We start from the raw sequence: 24178 nt of genomic DNA on the forward strand, positions 1-24178 counted from the left end.
ACTTGACACTCTGGTGCTAGATATACGAAGCAATTCAATTCCTTGACTATCTTACAATGAATAAAATTATGGGTACTGCCTGAATCAACAAACATTGTTACCTTTTTCTTCTTGACATGTCCTTCTATCTTGATAGTTTGAGGAGTGGTAATTCTATACAATGCATTACAAGATATTTCCAAATTCATTTCTTGATGCTTTAAATGATTTTTCGCTTCTTGAACCTTTTTCTTCTTGATATGTCCTTCTATCTTGATAGTTTGAGGAGTGGTAATTCCGGCCAATACATTACAAGATATAGTCGGATTCATTTCTTCTTTCTCGATGTGATCTTTCACTTCTTGAACCTTTGTCTTCTTGATATGTCCTTCTATCTTGAGAGTTTGAGGAGTGGTAATTCTTGCCAATGCTTCACAATATATGGTCGGATTCATTTCTTCTTTCTCTGGGGTTGGTTCCTGGTGTATATCCTCTTCTTTTGATGTTTCCTGATCCTTTTATTCCTCCTCTCCACAATCAATGTAAAATAATTTCTTTTCAGCACACTTATGACCTTTAATGTATTTGTTATCACAATTGTAACAAAGCCCTTTTCCTCTTCTTTCTTCCAATTGTTGTGGTATCAACCTTGTAGGTTGTGGAAGGCTAGGAGAAACAACACTTCCATCTTTATAGTTGTGAGGGGTAGACTTCCTTGTTGCCATAATTTTTCTTTCCACTTTTCTTGCCAACCTAAATGCCTTCTCCAATGAATCAAGTTCCCAAAGACGAACCTCATGTTGAATTTTATCCTTTAAATTCCCTATGGAGACATCAATCCTCTGCTTCTTTGGAATATCCTTTTCCCTTATATTCAAGTTTTGAAAGTCCTCAATAGGGTCTACCATTGAAAACTTTTGTTTGAGATTTATCGATTGGCTAAATAAGGCGTTTCTCTTTGTATCCTCGTAATGTGCTATCATTTCCTCCGTGAAAATTGACCACGTAACAAGTGGTTTACGAGAACAAAGCCCTTTATACCATAAAAATTGATTTAGTTCTAAATAATTAGATGCAGTATTTACCTTTTGTAACAGTGGTACACCATGTAGATCAAATATTTCTCCATCTATAATATCCAATTTACCGGATCCTTGCCATCAAACATCCTCATCTCACTTTTTCTTGATTTTAGGAGCTTGATCTTGAAACGAATGTAAATCTGTAATTTCAGATATTTAAGTTTAGAAATTTCGGCCTGTAATAGCCCTCTAAGTCCTCTTGTTAACCCCACAAGTCTTATCAAGATTGGATTCTCCAAGGAAGAGTTATTCCAAATCTTCCATGGTGACCTGATTATAGACTAGTTCAATAAAGCAAACTTGTACAACGTTCCACGTGTCACTGTTTCAACCTTAGTACCTAAAACTGATACAAAAAAAACTACAGGTCGTCCTCTTTCTGAAACTTCTTACAAAATTTCAATCTAATGCTCAAAACAAAAGTTATGATGCTTTTCCCCCGGTCACCTGTTTGGAATGTAATTTGGGAGTTTGCAAAAACCCTAAATTCCTCAGACCATATCTTCGTAAATATAGCGAGACAATCTGTGAAATTTGGACCCGAAGTTCAGAATGAATTCGGCTCAAATGGGTTTTTTTTGTAGCATCTGAAACGTCGTAGAAAAAAAGTCATAGTGAAACTTCTGCGATGACCTGTTTGGAGCAGCGAAACGCTAGAATCCAAAGCTCTGATACTAAATGTTATGAAACCAGCTCACAAAAAGATAGAAAAGATAGATGAACGCCTTCGAAATAAGGCTCTTTGAGGGGGAAACCTCCTTTACATTACACAAATGAACAATTCTTCGATGATACAAATGACTTGACCTCCTTTCTATATATAGGAGTCTAACGGGTCATAATATAATCAGAGTCGACATAACAATAATAATATAAGGGCACAATAATAACAATAGTGGGCTTCTATGGGGCACAATAATAACAATATGGGGACTACATGGGAAAAACGATATAATAATGGGGTTGTACTAATAACAATAAGGGGTTACACTAGTAGTATAGGGACCTAACAAAACATACCTCAACAACTCCAGGAACCTGCTAGTATACTCATCATCTGTTATAGAACCTATTTGTAGCTCATAAAAATCCTTAGCTGTATCATCATAATATCTTTTAGATAGGTACTTCTTCTTGAAGAGTCTCGAAATCATCCCAAATCAACTCTTCTTCTCGAATGCCTCTCAGATTCTTCACATCTACCTACCAGATATCTACTTTCCCTTTAAGACTGAAAGTATCTATTTTGGTTTTCATGTTCTCTTAATAGTTATGCAATCTGAAGAACTTCTTCATCCCAAGCAACCATGCCTCGACATCTTCTGACTTCTTCATATTTCCATAAAATGTAAGAGGATTGATGATGGTGATGATGTCTCTTGAATGAGGAACTAGAATGAAACCCCTACATACCAATCCTCTTGTCAGGTGTATCCAATGATCAACCACCTTTGATTGTGTCCCCTCTATCCAACATGTATCCTGACCGAGACCTTTTACCATATGCCACATTAGTATTCCCTTCTTGTTCTTCACTAACCTTAATCGTCCCTAACTCTAAAAATCTAAAAAACTCTAAAGGATCAATACATTGACCTCTGCCTACTTTGCTTGAGCCCTTGCAAGTCTTTCCTGAGCCTCAAAAAACTTGTCATTGACTGCCTTGCAACTTCTGATCTTTGCCCTCAAACTCCTCAATGTATCCACTATGTTAGGAGAATACTCATATCCTTGTTTCCCAACTGATCTGTAGGGAGAGTCACATGAACTATAGTCCACCATTTTTCTCATCATCTCGGATCCTCTTCTTCCTATAAACACACCATGTTAGATAAACCAAATAGATACCATAATCAAAATCATACCTCAACGAGATTTAAGGGAGCCTATCTCATCTGTAAAATCAATCCAACTTAGTATGATATATGTATATACATAATCATATCAATATATCGACATCATGCATGAAACATCTAGCTGCATATAATGACTTCATGCATGATAACCAAAACCATGACATTGCATGCATAACAACATACATTTATCTCATCTGGTCCTTGTATTTGAATTATGCTCTGATACTACTCTGTAACCACCCCTCCCACATTTACCCACTTTAACTAGCCTTTTAGGGTAAACATGAGATGAGGGCTACTTTGACATGACCCGACCTCCTAGCTTCATGAAGGAAGTGTAGTTGACAAACTAACTTTACTTACTTACCTCAGAAGCTACAAGAGACCTAGGAGATAAACAACCACTCTAGGTGCCCAAATCCTTAGCTAACTTTCCATTTTAGTGATATGGGACCCAGTCGCATGCATGACAAGGCCTCCATGCAATTTTAGGCCTCTAGACACAACAACTACAACCCAAATTTTCCATTTCTGACCATGCGAACCCAGAATTAATGCCACCTTTTTAGGGCCTGACTCCCAATCACTGCCCAAAACTTAATGAAACTTTCTAAAATGGTATATAACATCAAAAAAATCCAGTCATAAAAAAAGTAGTTAAGAAATTGACTTGACCAGGCCTAACTATGACAATCATTTCGTCAAACATATAGTGAACATGAAATCTATAATTCATGAATGCATATCTGAACAAAGGGGGCCTGAAACTTATTTGAAATTCACCAACAAGGTCTAATGACCTCTCATAATAGCTGCAATAACATTTGTTAGCTCATGCATTCATCAACCAACCAAATACATATCAATTCATGAACAATCCATAGTTAGAGTATATAATAGATCCATGCTTGTAACCAACAAATAATGATAAGAGTAACCATGTCATAACATCCATCAAATTATTAGTATAACCAATATAAATGCTTCATAGATTTCCATAGAGAAATAACTCTCATTAAATGATGCAAAAGCTAACCAAGTCAAGGACTTCCACATACCACCCAACCATAGATTAGGCTGAACCGAACCTTTCTTTTAGCCAATCACCCTCGTTCCATATTCCAAGCATGAATGTGGGATATCATGGGATAAACCAATACATAAACAACCAAGGGAATATAGAGGTTAAACCACCTCCACCTTCATGCTACTATGACCTCACTTAAATTGGTCCCAAGATCACAAAACCAAACCAAGCTTGGATGCCTCAGAATTCCTTCACCATTCCATGAGTAATTTTCCTGTCTCCACCCACCAGTTGAGGGCTTCTCAGAGAAAACCATCTCCACCCCCAACCCTTGGGATTTTCCTAAGATCACCTCGCCCAAATCCAAAACCTTCCAGAAATCAAAAACTCAACCAAGAATGAATCCCATCACACCATGGATATCCAGGAATTGGTAAGGCAAGGTTGAAACAAATGTCAACTAGGAAAAACCCAAGCAAATGACAACAAATGAACCAAATACATAAATGCATGCACCATGTATTCACACTCCAACTCGGAAATCACACATTCAACCTGTTACATGCAAGTCACATCCAATCTTTCCTTGCTTTTCCTCTTCTTTCCTTGTCCTTCCTTTGCTTGTCCTTGTTTCCCTTTGCTTGTCTTTTCTTTCCTTCTCCTCTCTCCAACTAACTCCAAATCCAAACTAACAAAAAGCCCCAAACTAATTCTCTGGTGCCTTTTTATTATTGATGCCTCCAATTTCTTCACGATTCCTCTATTTTCCTTCAATTTCCTCCTCATGCCAACTTGTGACCTTTCATCTCCCTTTTCTCCTATTTTCCTTTATTGTCATAAATAAATGTAGATAATTGCCACTTTTCCTTTCCAAAGCCTTTGCTAATGCCTTTGTCAATTTCCTTAGCCATAATAAACAACTAGTGATGCCCGCTAGGATTTTTTTCCCAACATTCATCTTGGAATAAGTGTCTCATGACCTTGGCCTTATTTTACCTTTATTAACTTTATTACATGAAATTTTAACTCGAGGCTATTATAGGGTTGTTCTCTCTCCACTCGTAACACCCTCCTCCCACATCTACCCAAGCAACCGACCAACCAGGGTAAACATGCGATGAGAGGAAACTATGATATGATCCGAACTCCCAAATCACCTTAAGGAAGTGGAACTGACAAAAACACACAATACAAACATCCAACATCATCAACAGAACCCTCAGAGGAAAAGTTAGCCACTCAGATAGCCTATCCTTGGGTCCCACTATTGTTTTAGGTCCCTTGAGACATAGTCTCTCTCATGCTATGGGAAAGGGAGCAACCAACAACCTAAAGTCGCTCTGACAAGCCTGCTTGCCAACGACTGTGGACCAAAATTATTAGTGTTGTGGCAAAAAACTTGATATTTAAGCCACTTTCTTAGGCTCAAAGCCCAGGATACTGCAGAGAACTGATCCATCACTTCAAATAAGTAAGTAACATGGAAATCAAAGTACTAAAGCAAATACTTGTTCACGACCTTGACTAGATCCCTACTAGCCATGACATGCATTTCGTTGAACATATCATCGACATGTAATCTACAAGTGTAAATAATAGAGGTAAGTGTAGGGATCTCAATTATCTAAGAATAGATATGAACCATTGTTCCCTTATGCCATTTTCTACATTATCATCTATTAGGTCATAGACACATTATCCATTCACATACGAGTAAAAACATGCTTAGATCCATACATAGTTGCTATCATAAAATGTGCATATAACCAACATAATAGGAACATAAATACCATAAACATAACATCCATCAAATCCATAAATACCTCAGTAACTTTACACATGGAAATCAAGGGAATGGATTTTTCATTAATGAATGCAATGAACCAATCGAAGATGGTGATGAGCCCCAGTATTGTAGAAAGGATGTTGCAACTCCTAGGGTGACCAAATTTACTTTATCAACCGGGGGTTCATACAAGCTTGGAGGTGACAATGCTATATGCATAGCATATGTAACAGTTTGCTCTTGTCACTTATCAACTGGGGCGATAGACCACTAGGTTTTTTCAAACTAGTCTTTTATTGACCAGAAGGAGGTTGACTACTGACAGTGAATGTAAAGCTAAATTTTATGCAAAAAGTAAATGCTTTCCTATGTTAAGGAAATGAAAGTTCTGAATAGAAAGTGCTATGAAAATGACATGAAATAACCTAGCTAGGAATTAACACACATTACTTTGCAGAAGAGACCTAATTTACCCTTGCATTCTATCATCTAGTTATCTGGACTAAGTAAGCACATAAATGATCCTAACATTGCTAAGATTGATGTATGCATGCATTAGCTAAATATTGCATAAAAGAGTCTTTTGGTTTCCAATTTAGAAATGTAAATGTTAAACTAATCAAGATGATCTTTTGTAGGGGAGGAAGGTATGGGAAAACTGGTCAAAAATGGAATTGAGGGGTATGGAGGTCAAGTTGAAGGCCTACCCTAGGCTCTGGTCATTATTTCTTCCCAAAACAGTCTAAAGCGGGTTGCTACAAGTTTTCTTGTATTTTCTATAGGATTTCATGTAGTTATTATAGGATGTCCTGCTTTACTACAGGAAACTTAGCTGAAAGTTGTAGGAAGTCAAGGAAGGTGAAAGGAAGTGCTGGGAAGGTGGATGATGGTGTAATAAGGTATGGGGAAGGTGCACACTACCCAAGGATGAACCCAACTCTTTAAGATGGTTGGATTTTCTCAAGGTGGTTGTCCATGGTGGGCTACAAATCATAAATCGGAAGTGATGGTTGATAGGGTTTAGCAAGAGGTGGAGAAACTTAGATGAGGCTGGTGGAATGATTTATGTCTGCAAATCAACAAATCCTGCAACAACACATATTCATTTCTTCATTTATGCACAACTTTATGTAAATGTGTAAAAGATGAGTTGAATTTAAGAAAATTATTTATTGATGGCTAGTGGATCAACTCTATGGAATGGAATGCTTTCTAATCTACAACAAACTTAAGAAACCAAAATCACAATTGCAAATGCTTCTAAGAAATCATGAATAATGACCTACTCAACAAGAAACCCTAAGCTATGCAATAACCAAAATATAACTCTTTTTTTGGGACTGTGAGAGTGGAGTCTTCAAACCATGACCCCATGAGGGAGATGAGTATGAGGCCACTGTCACAAGATTTTCTGAAGTTTTTCCTTTCCCTATTGTACACTGATCTACTTCTCCAACTAATGGAATAAAAAATAACTAATCATTTAAAGACTTGCAAACTAAACAAAACATAAATAATTCCAGTAGCTAATCTATGATTCTAATTTAAGGATACATGTACAAAAAGAAGAGGAACCTTTTCTACTAGGTTTGGTTCGTAACCCAAGAGCTTCAACCCTTTGAGTCAACTCGGTGTTGGATCAAAGAAACCCTTTTCATTCTCACCAAAATGTCAAAAATAACATGAGAATAACAATCACAATATCTTAAGCTCGAAATTTCTTGTTGGCTACCATAAAAAGTAGAATCCTAATGAGGCACTATGCCTTCTTATTTATACAACTAAAGCTACCAAAAACTTGCTTAGAATTAGGGAGGCTTGACTCTCAAAATCAATATTAACTTGTCTTCAACTGTTACTGGCTTGGCTGCCAATGAATTCGGTGGGCTTGGCAACTTGTAACTCTGAGCTGATGAGATATGGTGGAGGAATATTCGAGTGATTGAGGAGTTAAGGAGGCAGACCCAATCTCCTAAAATCCCTCTGTCTTGTCTACTTCAATTTTCTACACTTAAATTGGCCAAAAGCTACTCCAAATCCTGCAATTAATGCACATTAGGCCACATAACTTAACATCTCACCTTTACCCATCTCACTAAGTAAAATATAATAAAATATGTAAAGAAATGTGAGAAAAGTTGATTTTAATAAGCTGGAGAGTGGCATTAAGGCCCATATAATTTACCTATTGATGAGCCTCATCATTTCCCTCCCCCCCACCCCCACCTAAAAGTGTTTCTCATCCTCTGAGCAACTTAGTCTATGTCCATGTCTTTCATAGCCCTTGTGGCCTCTCTGACATCCCAGGCCTTTGTTGATGGAGCTTCCTCTTGTGGATAAATCCCTGCATACTTCTCTATTTCCTCCCATTGATTTCTTTTCTCTTCCTCCTTTCTGCCTTCTAGCATACCCAATAGCAAGGGTGGATTGAGTTTCAAACCAATCCAATTGATTTTGAGTCTCTGAAGTGCCTTCTTATACATTGGGGTCCTTTCTAGTGCATCTCTCATTCTTTTAGGGGAATGATACTCCCTGATCCTTAGGATATATGGTAGGGTTCCCCATCTCCTTTTTTTGCTTGCTAGCATTCATCCCCTGGCAATCTCAAGGTGTCCTTGAAATGTGTGATTTCTTGCTCTTGTGTAGCTAGGTACCTTGGTGCAAGTTGGGGATCATTGACGTTGATGTTGCGGGTGCTAATGACAACCATAGAATTTATCTGTTCTGATCTGATGTAAAGTGGCTCTTTTAATTCTCTTTTGAACACCCTCTTCACCTCCTTAGCCTTTGCCTCCTCATGACTCATTCATGATGCAAGGGCCATTAGTTGTATGTCCCCCATCTTTGCATTGGGGTCCCACACATTCAAGTCTATTAAGGCTAAGTTGTGCAATTAGAATTCAGATATCTTGGCTTATCCTGTAGGGTTCTTTTGTCACATAGCTTGTTGAACTTCATATAGTCTTGGAAAGGCATAGTCCCCTGTTGTGCTAGTGTCTTTATTTGAAATTGCAACCATTGATCTTTGAGGTACAAGGCATATGATTTTGGTGGCATCCTGCACTGGAGTGCCTCCATGGAGAGGCTTTCCATGGTGGCCAATTGGCTCTATTTTTCCTGTAACTTCCTCCTTAGCCATGTGTTTTCTGCCTCTAGTTGAGATCTCATAATTTGTTCCCTATCTCTTATCCTACTCAACTCTCTGCCCATCTCTAGTAGTTTCTCTTCCATATGGCCCACATCCTCTACATTCTTTGATTTGGAAATTTGCATCTAGCGATGTGTCCTTCCTCTCTCCTTCTCAAGCTCAAAGAAGAGAGGGATGGCAAATTTTTGTGGTATTACTCTACCTCCCTCAATGAATCAGTAATAAGAGCTCAAATTGGGTCGTGGGCTAGGTTCCAGTAGCTCTTGGGATTCTCCCTTAGATGTCTTTGAAGAATCTACCTCCTCCTACACTTATGTTGCTTCTTCCTTGCCTTTCCTCTGTCCTTGATGTCCTTCCTGATGCTTTTTCTTTGTTTCCTGGAGTGCCGATTGAGTTTCCTGTAGGATTGTCTAAGTTTCTTGTAGAAGGAATTTTTATTTCTAAAATGGGGTCAAAGGTGCCTTGTTATTCTTTGCTAATTCTGACCTGTTGGTAGGCCTCCTATCATAGGTGATGGGAGACTTTGGGGAAGCTTGTTTTGATGTGCCCTCTTCACCTTTTATTTCTGGGGAAACTAACTTTTCTTTCTCTTTTGGTGAGTCCTCAATAATGATTGGAGTCCTGGTGGGTGTTTTTGGTTTCCCCTATTTGATCCTAGTGCTCCTCCTTGTTTTTAAATAGAGGGGAGTCTTCCTCAATCTCTTCCCTTTTGATTTGATAGGTGTTCTTAGGTCAGTCAAGGCAGTAACTCCCTCCCTCTCGGTTGGTTCAAGAGACAACCTTGGAGATTCCTCCATTTACTTTTTGTGTTCCTCAGGGATTGTTTCTTCCTTATGTTCTTTCTCTTCACCTTTCTCCTCTTATCCTTCTTCTTTTGCTTCTTCTTCCTCTGTTTTCTCTGTTTCTTCCTCCTCTTCCTCCTCTGGTTCTTCTCCTTCCTCTTCAGGTTCTTCTTCTTCCTCTTTGGGTTCTTCTTCTTCCTGTTCAGGTTCTTCTTCTGCCTCCTCTTCAACATTAGAGGTATTGTCGGCTTGTATTTCAATCACCACCTCTCTTTCTATGTCTCTGAATGTGGACCATTGAATGGGGATTCTGATCTGGCTTAGAGCATCTTCTAGTATTAGCTTAATACATCCATGGTGTTCCAATTGTTGATTTTTTACCTCATGTACTTTTAAGCTCATCTCTATTATTGATTGCAAGAAGTAGGGTATACTGAGTCTTATGACAATGGGCATCTCCTCTCCAAATCCCAACTCATGGAGGAGTCTAAATTGATATCCATAGACTATACTGAGCCTCGCTTCACAAGAGAGATATTTGAGAATATGATAACTCACTTCATTCCAGGGTAGGGAAGGCTTTCCCTTCTTATCCCATTTTTATCCTCAATTGGATCTTCATCCCTTAAGAAGAAGTTTTTCTTTGCAAAAGTGCTTTCATCCTTATCCTCCTTTCTCCATGGCATCCCTTGAGGAAGTGTAGTGATTTTGATAATTACTTCAGGAGTAATTGTAATTGACAGCCCTCTTACCACTATGGTAGCACTAATCCTAGCTTGAGATTTAAGTGCCATGGAACATTCTTGAGCTACATTATCATCATACCCTCTTAGCAGCTCAAAGAATCCCAACCAGTTATGTATTCTAAATATTTCTATCACAAGGGGATGGAGGTGTATCCTAGATGTCTTTATGGGTTCCCTTTTGTTAAACCCTCCTGTCATGTTCCTTTTCTGGTTGGCTGACTATAAGGATTATGGTAGTCTTAGACTTAGTTTTTAGGGTGACTAAGGGTGGTGGATGGCTGCATTTTTTCCCTATCTCCACATAACTTTCAAATGGTTCACCATTCTTTTAAAACTCCTAAGACCACTGCAATCACTTAGAAACCCAATTTTTTTTGTTCCTAGTTATCAATTCAAAGCATAGGAGATATGGTCCACCTACCTTTCATTGTGATGCTTTAGATGAGGAGAATTTTTGAGCCGTTGGATCCTATGCACCTGCTTTTAGCTTTCTCTATGAATTTCCAGTGTTTCCTATATCTCCCTACGTTTCCTATAGTTGTTGCTTCCTGTAGGGTGGCTGAAACAAGTTTTCCTCCTCGATGGCTCTCGAAGGTGGTCCCAGTCCTCTCTGATCTCGAAATGAAAAAATGGAGCATCAAAGTTTGGAATATTTTCTTTTTATGGTCGATTCCTTGGAGCGTTGTATTGACTGGAAGTGTACGAGATTTCCTCTTTGGGACCATTGGCCCATCATTAGCTATCATGCAACCTCTCCTTGTAATCATCACCCACTCTCACACAACTTAACTTGACCACCTTTTCAACTCATTCTTCTTGATGTGATGTTTCCATGCGTCAGGCTGACTAGGAGTTCACTTTTTGTTTTCAAGCTGAGGGTGTCCAATTTCACTGGCCACCTCTAGCTTCTAAAATCAACCTTTTCATATTCTTAAAGTTTTACTATATCATACTTAGGGAAGAATTTGGATGAGGTTACATACTTGTGCCTTCCTTTGTTTGGTTGTTTCATGTCGGAGGGTGGCTCTTTTGTGCTTCTTTTTGTTCAGGTAAGTGCTTTTCCTTGGTCATTTTTCTATATATTTCTCCCTATTGATGTGGTTTTCCTCTTTGTTATTGTATGCAGGTGCTTGGTCTTATTTTTTTTGTTGCTGAGCTCTGGATGGCAGTCATACTGTTTGCAGGGGTGTTGGATATCTTTTCTTGCCTTGGTACTGAAGGAGAGTGCATGGAGAGTTGCTACTGTGAGAGAAGAAGCCGCTACAAGGTTTCCTGTAGTTACTACAGGAAACCTATAGCTGCCTTTTCATCATTTTATTTTATTCTTTTTCTTTTTCTTTTTTTTTTCTGTTTTTTTTTTTCACCTAGAGGAGGAATGGGTGGTGATGTAGGAGTGGAAGGATGGAAATGGAGGAGATGGAGTGGCAGGTGAGTGAGGCCAATGATGTCACGTCCCTTTGACTTTTCTAAAAATTTTTTGTATTTTATTTTTTATTTTTTTGAGTGGTTTTTGATGGACATAGAGGGTGGTATGGTCATGAGTTGGTGTTGGGTGAGAGGTGGTGAGGTGTATGGTCCCCTAATTCAACACAAAAGAGACCTGTATCATCATTTCCAAACCATAATTTCATTCATGTAGAGTTTTAGGAGATCCTGTAGTACTACAGGAAACTTCTGTAGTAACTATAGGAAACCTTGTAGAAGTCATAAAATTGCCTGCAAACTCGTTTTTGATGCATGTAAGTGAGGATGGATGATGGAGACATGGTAGTCATGGGAGATATGAAGTGAATGAAGGAATAATGTGGTGCTTCTTGGCTTGGTTTCCTCTGAAATTTGTGTCCTCTGTTTCCTTTAAAAACTAGCAAAAATCACTGAATTTTATTAGTGGGTAGGTTTGAGGTCCATGCCATGTTATTTTGGTTGTTTTTCTTTTTTTCCTTTTACCCTTTTTTTGAAAGTCACATAGGTCACCTCAAAGGATATTTTCAACCTGTCTTCCTACCCTAGGCGCCTCAAGGGATTTTTTCACCTAGGGATCTTTTTATTTTTTTCTTTTTTCACTCTTGGGATCCCTCAAGAAGGTTTTCAACCCAAAATTTGGTCTCGGGTGCCTCATAGAGGTTTTCGCCTAAGTCCCTTATTATTATTTTCATTTTCTTCAAAAATAAAACAACCTTCAATAACTTGGTGAGCTGGAAGCTGAGACACTTCCAAGCACATTCACTTCCTTACTAATAGGACTAATGTACTCTTCCCTTAATAGAGGTCTTTTATAGGTTTTTAATCTGTATCCATTAACCATCAAGGGGATACCTTCTTCATTAATGGTCCTTACTTACACAACCCCATTGTCATGGAGCTTCTCTATCAGATATGGGCCTAGCCACCTGGTCATCAATTTTCCTTTGAAGTCTTTAAACCTAGAATCATATAGTAGAGCCCAATCACCTTCTTGAAAAACTTTTTCTTTGATGTTTTTGTCATGCCAAACCTTTATTTGTACTTGAGTCACCTCTGTGTGTAGGAGGGCCTGCATATTGAATTCATCTAAACCATTTAACTGTAGCAGCCTCTCTGGCTGTGCCCTTGTGTTGGCTTATTGGGGCCTAACCCAGGTCGGAAGAGTTATTAGCCAAACAAATCCTGCACTACCGACCCTTTCGGCAACAGCCCGCAGAGCGCGAAATGAAGTCTCACCCAAGGTAGTAGGGTAGGGTGCTGGAACTAGGTTTCTGCACCCTTGGGATGTCTTGATGTGGTTTGGAGGAGTCGCAAACTGTTCTGTGGCCTCGCGACCCTCTGTACGGTTATCGAACTTACGCGTAGATCCACGCAGATGCACTTTCTTATTAATGAATTTATTACAGATCTAATCTTCTTTTTATAGTCTTTAAGTAAACATTTAACAATAAAACCCAGCGTGCGAAATCATAATTCTTAAAGACATAAACCCATATAACAGATGCATAAACCAGAATACAATAGATCCGTGATATTTCATAAACAACTTATCTTTATTAATATCTTCTATCAATACAACCAGATCTGCCCTGTGCATTCAGCTGCAAGAGTCCGCGCACACAGCTGTAGACTCTACCAGGCCTCTGCACACACAGCTGTAGAGCCTCTATCTATCTACCAACACCCTTGACTCGGGCTTACAGACGCAGAGAGAATATTGCCTTCATAAACCCATAAGATTCTAGATCCCAACTAAAAACTACCTTCTAACCATAGAGCCTTGCTCTATTTATACACTTCCATGGTCCGCAGACCATGGGCAGGCTGAATTACTTTCTATTTTCTTACATTATTTTCGGGCAGACAACCCTTTGACTTGAATCACTACAATCCACGCTCCACACACCTCGCAGAGCCTTTACCATACCTTTACCCAAATTTGTGGGCTTTGAGCCCCAAAACCGTTACGCGGGGCCACCGCTACCCAACAGGCCCCCAACACAATCATCATGACTCATCCCGAGTCACTTGGCTGGTGCAGCAATCTTCACACGGAGGTCATTTAGCAACTTTTGCACTTCGCTTACACTTGCAACAAAATCTTCGGCCATCTGCTGTACTTGTTCTACACGAGCCACCGATGCATCTGTGTCTGTTTTTGTTGCTTGTCCCAATTCATAGACTGCCTGCATGTGTGCTAACTTTCCCTCGATGGCAGTGGAGACCGTGAAGGCCTCATCAAGCCAGGGCTGGATGCGTTCTTTCAACACTACTTCCTTTTGCTGAGTGACATCGACTTGTGCCTTGAGAACCTGGGCCTCCCTCATTTTAGCCAAGCGTTGCGTGATAGCGACCGTCTACACAGTCCCCCGGACTGTATCATAAGCCTGTTGCAACTGCCACACTTTTGTCTCTACTTGTTGTAGTGTTGGGTGTTCCTAGAGGGATGTGAGTGTAAGGAGGGATTGATCTAACAATCTCGAGCAATCTTGGACAGCGTGCTTTATCACTTCCAATCCTGCTTGAATTGCGCTGCTCTCGAACTTCCAGGGGTGTGGGTGGCTGCACCTTCAGTCTTAGCTCTGCAATTTGTACATTTAATTCACATTGAGCCTTCGCAGCCTCCTCTTGGGTCATACAGAATCCTGCGGCTAGGTGATGAATCTTGTCAGTTGTGGGAAGTTCCATTGGGATAGCTAGCTCAGGTACCTTGCTGCAAACCTCTGCCACAGCCTGTTCCACTTCCTGGTTGTGTGCGACCAATTCATCACGCTGTAGACTAACTTGCTCCAGATTTTCCTTATGCTCCATTAATATTTGGAGGGTGCGACCTTCCTTGGTACGCAGCTTAGCAGTTACCTCATCCTGTAGTTGGTATAGGGTTTCTCTAGGCAGAGCGGCCAAATTCAACCCCTAACTTTGCATGTCACCGTCGGATTCGGCTAGGATAGCGCCTGCTGGCAACACTAAAGTGTTCATGGTGTGAGTACGCACCATCTGCTCAGTTGCAGCTGTGTCATCCACTAGGTTGGGTATCATTCCTCCCGAGGGTCGCACCTATAATGCCTGCAACTGTGCTTTGAGCTCCCCCAACACAGTTGTCTTCTCTGTCATCAGTTCCTCCAACGCACCTGGAGTGACATTGCACGCCGGTTTGCTGCTGTCAAGAAACTATTTCTCCAACTTCTTTGTTGTCTTTGACTTTTTGCGTGTATGTGGTGATTCCTTGCTATGCGTCCTCTTGGCTTAGGTCTATTCTGTGGGATAGTCTGTGCGTTCTTGTGTCTCTATTTCCCTTTGCCTGTCCTGTTCCGAGGACATTTCCTGATCTTTCATGATCTCCTCGGCTATGACTTCCTTGGTTTCCTCCTGCTGCGAAGCTACCTTTTGTCCCTAACGTGTCATTTCCACCAATTTAGTAAGTCACAGTTAGATTTCCTTCTTTCGCTACTGTGCTACCATCCTTTCTAATACAGCCATGTCTGGGGCACGCCACTCCGGAGGCCATGCTGCCAATACCTCGTAAATTGGATCTTTCGTTGCAACGAACGGAAGCTTGACCCATGTTCGTTTTGGATCCTTTCACGCTTGGATATATAGATTATGCATGTCCATTTTGAACTCAGTCGTGCTTTGCAAATTGTTGTATACTGTTGGGGACATCCGCGGTCTACGAGTGATCCATGTTTGAATAATTACCTCCATGAATATCCAAAATACCTTGATCTCATGAACCCTCGTGGCGTCCTTTGTAGCCCAGAGTGAGATATACCGCACTGCTTTAGGTAGGTTGTTCTCAATGCTGGGAAACTAGCTACCCTGCAAAATTTCTCCTACAACCAGAAGGATTGATAGTAGCAACCATGCATAATATAAAATCTTACCTTTTTCCTGCGCTTCCTTACAATTTGTCAAAAACTCGTCGTATAAGAATTGTGCCCAGTTGAACTGAACCCCTTCTGCACACTGCTTCGCAAGCACAATGATTGAGGCTGGAACCTCATTTGCACAGAATTTCCTCATGAGTTTACTGGCTAGTAGCTGGGTGGTGACTCACACCCCTTGGTCTTTGATGCTTGCTATTACATACCCACGCTTTCACTTTTACAGCTTATATTTAGCCTTCATTACTTCTGCAAGACTCACATCACTACTTGTTCTGGTTATGTTTGTGGGGTCGTTCCCTTTAATAGGCAGGTGGGTAATCCGGTGTACTAAATTGGCTGTGATAGGAAATGGCTCCTCCAACAAGAGATACCCATCATGTACCAGACATAGTAACTGTCAGATAACAAAAATGGTGATGGCCGCACGGTGATAGTGGGGTATCAACCTCAAATTAAGTAATCCTGCCTTCTCCGCAGCCAGTAACCACTTCGGCAGTAGTAATTTGTCTTCAGCCAATTGGGGGAACTTTTTGCTATCTGCAAGATCCCAATCTTCGAACTTGATACTCGGTACTCGGCCCAGCGGCAAACCATCAAACCTTATCTCATTTGGAAGAAGCAGGGTATGGAGCATACTCTTTGCAATGTCCAAGTCCTTCGGTATCTTGGCCATCCCGTTCCATGGAGAGACATATGGGGGTAGTGAATGTATTTGGAAAGAATCCTCTTCTTCCTCATCCTATGCTTCAATCTGAGCGATTAGGGCTTGCAAATCTTCGTCGTCCTCCTCGAGTTCAGTGGTGATTGCTTTGCCCTTTTCGGCTACTGATAATTTACTAAATCTCGATGATACCCTGACTAGCCCCATCGTCTACTTGTTTTTCCGGGGCCGCGACGTGCATGGGGAATTTGGAACTTCGGGGTCCGCAGCTGCTTCATCTGGCTCCTCCTGGGTTGGATACAACTCTTCCACGAACCATGCTCAGGTTCTCGCCATGGTACTCATGGGATCTCCGGTAGTTGGGTGTTTGTTGGTCTTTACTGGTTCAAATCTCAAGTATCCCAGTGTTGTCCACAAGTTTTTATAGGAATACATAAGTTTTAATGTACCCTTCCTTCCACTTCTAGTTCATTAATATCTTCTAGGCGGCAGATCTTTTCGTATCTAACTCAGAACATCTATCTTAATGGCCTGCTGCCCGCTCCTTTCTGTCGTAACTCAAACTCCTTGTCAGGAATAGTGGCATTAACGGTCACCTCCCAACCTTCCCACGTGGTAGCGCAGCCCCTTTAACATAGCCACAATCTCGCTCTCTGAATGGCCCTGCATGGAACCTTCTTTCTGCGATGGCCTCCCATAGACTTGTTTATAGTCTCATGCCTTCTTTCAACTATGTGGGGCACTGAGACTATGCTTTCCATAGCTAGTTAGGTGGTTGCACCCCAGGTGCAAGGTCTCAGCATTCCTGCTAGCCCGGGCTGTGGGCACCTTTTGAGTGCCTTCATATCCGCTAGCTCCTTAAGTACTGTTGTATGGGGTACACTCCTCCACTGGTGCGGTTGTAGCCATGATAGCAGGGTCGCAACTCGTTCTATCACCGAGGTAGACCTGGCCAGACATGGTTCCTTTCTGTGCAGATTCGCGTGGCCCACTTTTGTGATGCCACTTTTCATCTTGCTGATTCCTTCCCCCAACATCGCACTTTTCCTTCTTTGATGTGCCGCTTCTTCATTGATTTTACAATGCCTACTGCTACTACGCTCATTCTGGGTTCCCTCTTGTCTTACTATGGACAAGCTCACCTTCGCCTCCCTCATATTATAGGTCCATCGAACCCTTGGTATCTGCAAATTCTCAGTGGGTCATCTTATCAGGCGGACGCTGTTCGTGCTCCCCCCGGTTTTTCTGCTGGCTTTCTCGCGGACTACTGGCAGACTTCATTACTGTGGCAAATTCAGATTTTTTATTCTTATTCGATTGTGTGTTTGCACCACATACACCTGAACCCTACGCTGCCAATCGATGCTCACCCCATTTTTTCCTCCAAACCGTACGCGTGCCTACCTTCTACATTCATGCCACTTTCCCCTAGTCTTTTGTCATGTCCTCCACCTTTGAGTAATTGTTGTACACGGTGCCCCTATTTGCGCACCTTGCTGCTTTTGTTCCAGACTTGTCATTTCGTAGCGGTCTGCCGGTTCCTCTGCTTTTGTTGTACCCTCATCGCTTGGTCGCTCCCTTTCTTCTATCGTTACATGGCGTAGTGATCTGACCATCATATTACAATTTAGTGTTGTTACCTCATGCAATCGGTTCTGCCATCGTTTGATCTCCTCATCTGAATTCGATGTGCAAGAACTATCACACTCCCATGAGATTCTCCCTTCCGCTGTCAGATTCACCCAATCTTAATCTTGCGCTGTGATCTGGTAGATATAGTCTAGTTCATCGTCACTATCCTCATCATGCACAGGCTCAGTGTAGCACACCCCTTCGGCTGGGTCCAGTGGAACCACTATGCGGAGAGACTTTTTCTCAAAGATAATTTTTCGTTTCTTTAGGTTGATGACTCCATTCATATCTGTGGCCCTGGCCTTTACATTTTATGCACCACACCTCTGCATGCGCCTCTACCCAGGGCGCCTTATCTTGTTTTAGAATTTTCATCTCTAAGGTTAGGTTTTTTAGTTGTGAGTGGATTTGCTGAACTGCCAACCTCGGATCCTATATTGGAGTTTCATGCAACGTCATCGCTATCTCTAATGCCTCAGCTTAGGTTGAGATCTTTTGCTGTGATAGTGCCATCCTCAGATGTGGTGTCAAAGACACCACAAACCACGTGCACTGCTACACATCCGTCAGTGTCATGTTAGCCTCGTAGATTGTACTCTTTAACCTCTGATCCAGATCCCACGGGGTTTCACCAGGTAGCATCGTGATCTCCTTGAACCCGATGATCGACTGCGTTTCTGATTTTGGCTGGCTAAATTCTTTGTTTAATGTGTCCTAGATCACTGCGATTCCCGCATACGGGTGATCACTCAAGTACTTTATATACCACGTCAATGTGTGGTCGTATAGCGCGCTAACCAGAGAAGCCTTTTTGATGTTCTCATATGTTATGCCTTGGACTTCCCATACAGCCTTTACCATGAACCAGAATTGGTCTGGTTCCTCATTTCCTACACCTCTAAGTACCAACAACTTGATCGCGCTCGCCATCCCAACCCTTGGTGGTGGCGGCGGTGGGGTAGGTGACGATGGGTTGGATGTAGGCGAAGTAGATGATGGCGTGGATGGTGGTGGTATCAGTGGAATGTGTTGCTTTATCAATCGAACTATGCTTCTCAGAGAGAACCATACAAGCTCCTCTTCGCTTTCTCGTGAAAGTGAAGAGGACTATTTTCTAACCCTTCTGTCCCTTGGTATCCTCTTCTACTCCTTGTTACCCCAGACATCAATGGATGTGCATAACCCATTTTTCACATAATAGCATCTTAATCCACGTATTCAGCAATTTGATGTACTTACCCCGTGGTCCTTGGAGGAAGTGCCTTTCTACTTCGCTGTAACTCACAGTTGTGTCTATTGCGAATTCGGTGATAAACCCTCCTATTATTTGGTCCAACTAGTGATCTACTGCTCATGCGATTTTATCTTCAGATGCTTCTAGCCTACGCACCAACTTTGGCGTCCATACGATGGGCTGATCTAGTCTGCACCTTCCTTGACTATCAGCTACCCTCACGATCCACTCGTACAGTTCTGTCGAGAAGGACGCAAAGAAGATCTCATGGATTTCTGTGTATATGTAGCGATCCAGCCACCTTTCCTCAGATATCCACGGATTTCTGTTTTCCTGTACTATGAACTCGTGAAGCTTCTGATCTAGCAAATCTTTAAGTTCTTTCTTCATAGGGTTGTAGTGTTCCAACATCAGACATCCCTTAGGCAGATCCCAGTCCCAGAAACAAAACCATTTGTTGGCTTATTGGGGCCTAACCCATGTTCGGAAGAGTTATTAGCCAAACAAATCCTGCACTACCGGCCCTTTTGGCAATAGCCCGCGGAGCGCGAATTGAAGTATCACCCAAGGTATTAGGGGAGGGTGCTGGAACCAAGTTTCTGCACCCTTGGGATGTCTTGATGTGGTCTAGAGAAGTCGCGAATCATTTTGTGGCCTCGTGGTCCTCTGTACGATTATCGAACTTTCACATAGATCAGCGCAGATGAACTTTCTTATTAATGAATTTATCACAGATCTGATCTTCTTTTTACAGTCTTTAAGCAAACATTTAACAATAAAACCCAGCATGCACAATCATAATTCTTAAAGACATAAACCCATATAATAGATGCATAAACCAGAATACAATAGATCTGCGATATTTCATAAACAACTTATCTTTATTAATATCTTCTATCAATACAACCAGATCTACCCTGCACAATCAACTGCAGGGATCCGCGCACACAACTGTGGACTCTACGAGGCCTCTGTGCACACAGCTGTAGAGCCTTTATCTATCTCCCAACACCCTTGACTCAGAATTACAGATGTAGAGAGAATATTGCCTTCATAAACCCATAACATTCTAGATCCCAACTAAAAACTGCCTTCTAACCATAGAGCCTTGCTCTATTTATACATTTCCATGGTCCGCGGACCATGGGCAGGCTGACTTACTTTCTATTTTCTTACATTATTTTCGAGCGGACAACCCTTTGACTTGACTCATTACAATTCGCACTCCACACACCTCGCAAAGCATTTACTATACCTTTACCGAAAATTGTGGGCTTTGAGCCCCAAAACCGTTACGTGGGGCCGCTGCTACCCAACACCTTGTAACATCCAAACCCAAGTATGCTCCCATTCTCAAAGTGTTGTACTCAAAATCAATGGAGAGCAGAGCCTTCTTCCCATAAACCAAATCATAAGGGGTGAAGCCAGTGGTTATCTTGTAGGTTTTATTATAGGCCCAAATGGTGTCCACTATTCTATTAGCCCAATATTTTTTATTGCTCCTCACAACCTTTGTGAGAAAGCCTTCCAATTCTCTGTTAGTAACCTCTACTTGTCCATTGGCCTAAGGATGGTAAGAAGTTGACTTCCTGTGCTTGATCTTATGCTGACTCAACAGATTCTCAATCAGGTGTGAGGTGAATTGAGCACTTGATTAGTCACTAGCTCTCTAGGGTACCTAAAGTTGTAAAACAAATTCACCCTTAAGAACTCATCCACTTTCTCTTCTATTGCTACCTTGACAGCCTTGGTTTTAGCCCACTTTGTCAAATAATCTGGGCACACAATTATGTAATTTTTTTTCCCTAATGGTGGATCAATGGTGTTAGGTCCCTATAATACTAGTGATTACCCCATTACTATTGTATTTGTATCCCTTATTAATATTGTTGTGCCCCTATTGTCCCCATATTGTTATTACTCTGCCCCATAGAATCCCTTTATTGTTATTTTTGTGCCTTTATATTATTATTGTTAGGTCGGCTGGGTTATATTGTGACTCCTTAGACTCCTATATATAGAAAGGAGGTTTTTTCATTTGAATCATCAAGGAATCATTCATTTGTGTAATGTAAAGGAGGTTTCCCCCTCGAAGAGGCTGAATTCTAAGGTGTTGATCTATCTTTTCTATCTTTTTGTTAGCTGGTTTCATAACATTTGGTATCAGAGCTTTGGATTCTAGGGTTTCGCTGCTCCAAATATGTCATCGTGGCATTTCGCTATAACATTTTTTTGCGATGTTTCAAAAGCAAAAAAAAAACCATTTGAGACGAAATCGCACTAAACCTCGGGTCTGAATTTCAGAGCTTTTCGCGCTATATTTGAGGAGATATGATCTGAGGAAGTTGGCCTTTTTTCAAACTCTTGAATTACATTCCAAACAGGTGACCTGGGGAAAATCATCATAATATTCTCTCTGAGCATTGTATTGAAATTTAACAAAAAGGTACAAAAAGAGGATGGACTGTAGTTTCTTGTATATATTTTTCAGAGCCAAAGGTCGAAACAGGGACACGTGGCACATCGTACAAGTTCGCTCTACTGAACTAGTCTATAATCAAGTCAATGTGGGAGATTTGGAATAACTCTTCCATGGAGAATCCAATTTGGATCAGACTGGTGGCATTGGAAAGAGGACATAGAGGGATACTGTAGATCACAATTTCAAAACTAGATGATCTGAAAGTACAAAGATACATCAGAGGCGATATCAAGCTCGTACAAAGTGAAAAAAGGTGTGTAGATTTTTTTTAATTCTTGCTTAAGCTTGGTTTGAAAAATTATTTTGAAGGAATTCAAAGGGCATAGTAGAGCATTATTATCGGTCACTGATGCCCTAAGGAAAGAAAATGCAAACACCTAGTAAGCAACCTGAAATCTCTAGCATGACTCATGAAGAAGAGGAAGAAATGCTACATGATTTATCAAAATTACAAGACCAAGTGCAACAAATGTCACTCTCACAAAAGCTAACAGAAGCTAAGATAAATGGCGTGGAAGCTAAGATGAATGGCATGGAAGCTAAGAGGGACAATTTTAATATAGATTTGAACACAAATTTGAAGACAGGCATGGCAGATTTAAAGATAGATTTGACAAATTTTCTACAAGAAATACTTACTAATGGTGAAAGGGTAGTAAAGGAAACTCATGATGCGAACAAAAGAAATGTTAATCATGATTTCATAGACTCTAATGTTGGATTGAAGACCCACCATATTCCAAAAATCGATATGAGGAAGTTTGATGGCAAGAATCCCGCAACATGGATATTACAGATGAAGAAATTTTTCGATCTTAATAATGTGAAAAACACACAAAAGGTACGTATTGCAACTTTATATTTGGAACCAAATCAATTTGTATGGTATCAATGGCTTTTCTCTCATAAAAAAATTATCACTTAGGAAATTTTTACGGAAGAATTGACAGCACATTATGAGGATACAAAAAGCAACACTTTTTTTAGCCAATTGATAAGTCTCAAACAAAAGGGTTCAATAATGGAGCACATTGAGGAGTTCAAAAAATTGAACATAAGGGTAAAAAATATTCTAGAGGAGCATAGCATTGATATGTTCATAGGGACTTTAAGGGATAATATCCAACATGATGTTCGCCTTTGGGAACCTAATTCATTAGAGAAGGCATTCAGGTTAGCAAGAAAAATGAAAAGCAAAATTATGGCAACTAGGAAGCATACCACTCACAACTATAAAGATGGAAGTGTTGTTGCCCCTAGTCTTCCACAACCTATAAGGTTGACACCACAACAATTGGAAAAAAAAAGAGCAAAAGGGCTTTGTTATAGTTGTGATAACAAATACACTAAAAGTCATAAGTGTGCTAAGAAGAAATTATTCTACATAGATTCTGAAGAGGAAGAAGAAAAGGAGAAAGAAAGGTCAAAAGAAGAGGATATACTCCAGGAACAAAGCCTAGATAAAGAAGAAATCAATCCGACCATATCTTGTAATGCATTGGCTAGAATTACCATTCCTCAAACCATCAAGATAGAAGGAAAAATCAAGAAGAAAAAGGTAATAATGTTGATTGATTCAGGAAGTACCCAAATTTTATTCATTGTAAGATAGAAAAAGAATTGAATTGCTTCCTATATCCAACACCAGAGTGTCAAGTGATGGTTGCAAATGGAGGAAAAATAAATTTCTCTGGAAAGTGCCATAATATCAAGCTATCCATGGGAGAATATGTATTGACTAGCCCAATGCTTTCCATTCTAATGGGAGGTGCTGATGTTGTACTAGGAGTCCAATGGTCACAATCCTTGGGTACAATAGCTTTTAATTTTCAAGAAATTTTCATGAAACTTTCTGCAGAAGGAAAGGAAGTTGAATTAAGGGGTATTGCAGGGAAACCAGGAAAAATAATCATCTCTAACGGTATGACAAAGCTTCTAAAAAAGGAACAAAGAGGTGTAATTGCACAATTATGTTCTCTAGATGTTTCCACATCGAAATCATCTATTTCTCCAGATCTCCAAAAAGTCTTGGACAATCATTCCAAGGTATTTGAGACTCCCAAAGGTCTCCCATCTATTCGTGATCATGATCATGCTATTCATCTAATTCTAGGAAGTGTTCCTCCAAACATTAGGCCGCACAGATATCCCTATGCCCAAAAGAGTGAAATTGAACGTATGGTTGCAAAAATGCTAAAGGCTGGTATAATTCAACCTAGTCAAAGTTATTTCTCTGCTTCCGTAGTATTAGTGCACAGGAAGGATGGATCATGGTGCATGTGTCTGAATTATAAGGAGCTCAACAAGCTCACTATTAAATGTAAGTTTCCCATCCCTGTCATTGATGAATTACTGGATGAATTGCATGGATCAATTTACGGATCTTCGTTCAGGATATCATCAAATCAAAAT

The 24178-nt window shown here is 40.5% G+C and overlaps 1 pseudogene; it reads left to right on the forward strand.

Annotated features, from left to right (window-relative positions):
• The first annotated feature begins 16657 nt into the window (after positions 1–16657).
• Positions 16658–24178, forward strand: part of LOC149152616 (transmembrane 9 superfamily member 8 pseudogene) — a 63883-nt pseudogene continuing 56362 nt past the window's right edge.

Source organism: Pinus tabuliformis, chromosome 9 (assembly GCF_031772625.1).
Source record: "Pinus tabuliformis cultivar Carrire ecotype Pingquan chromosome 9, CPIR1, whole genome shotgun sequence".
Classification (NCBI taxonomy): Eukaryota; Viridiplantae; Streptophyta; class Pinopsida; order Pinales; family Pinaceae; genus Pinus; species Pinus tabuliformis.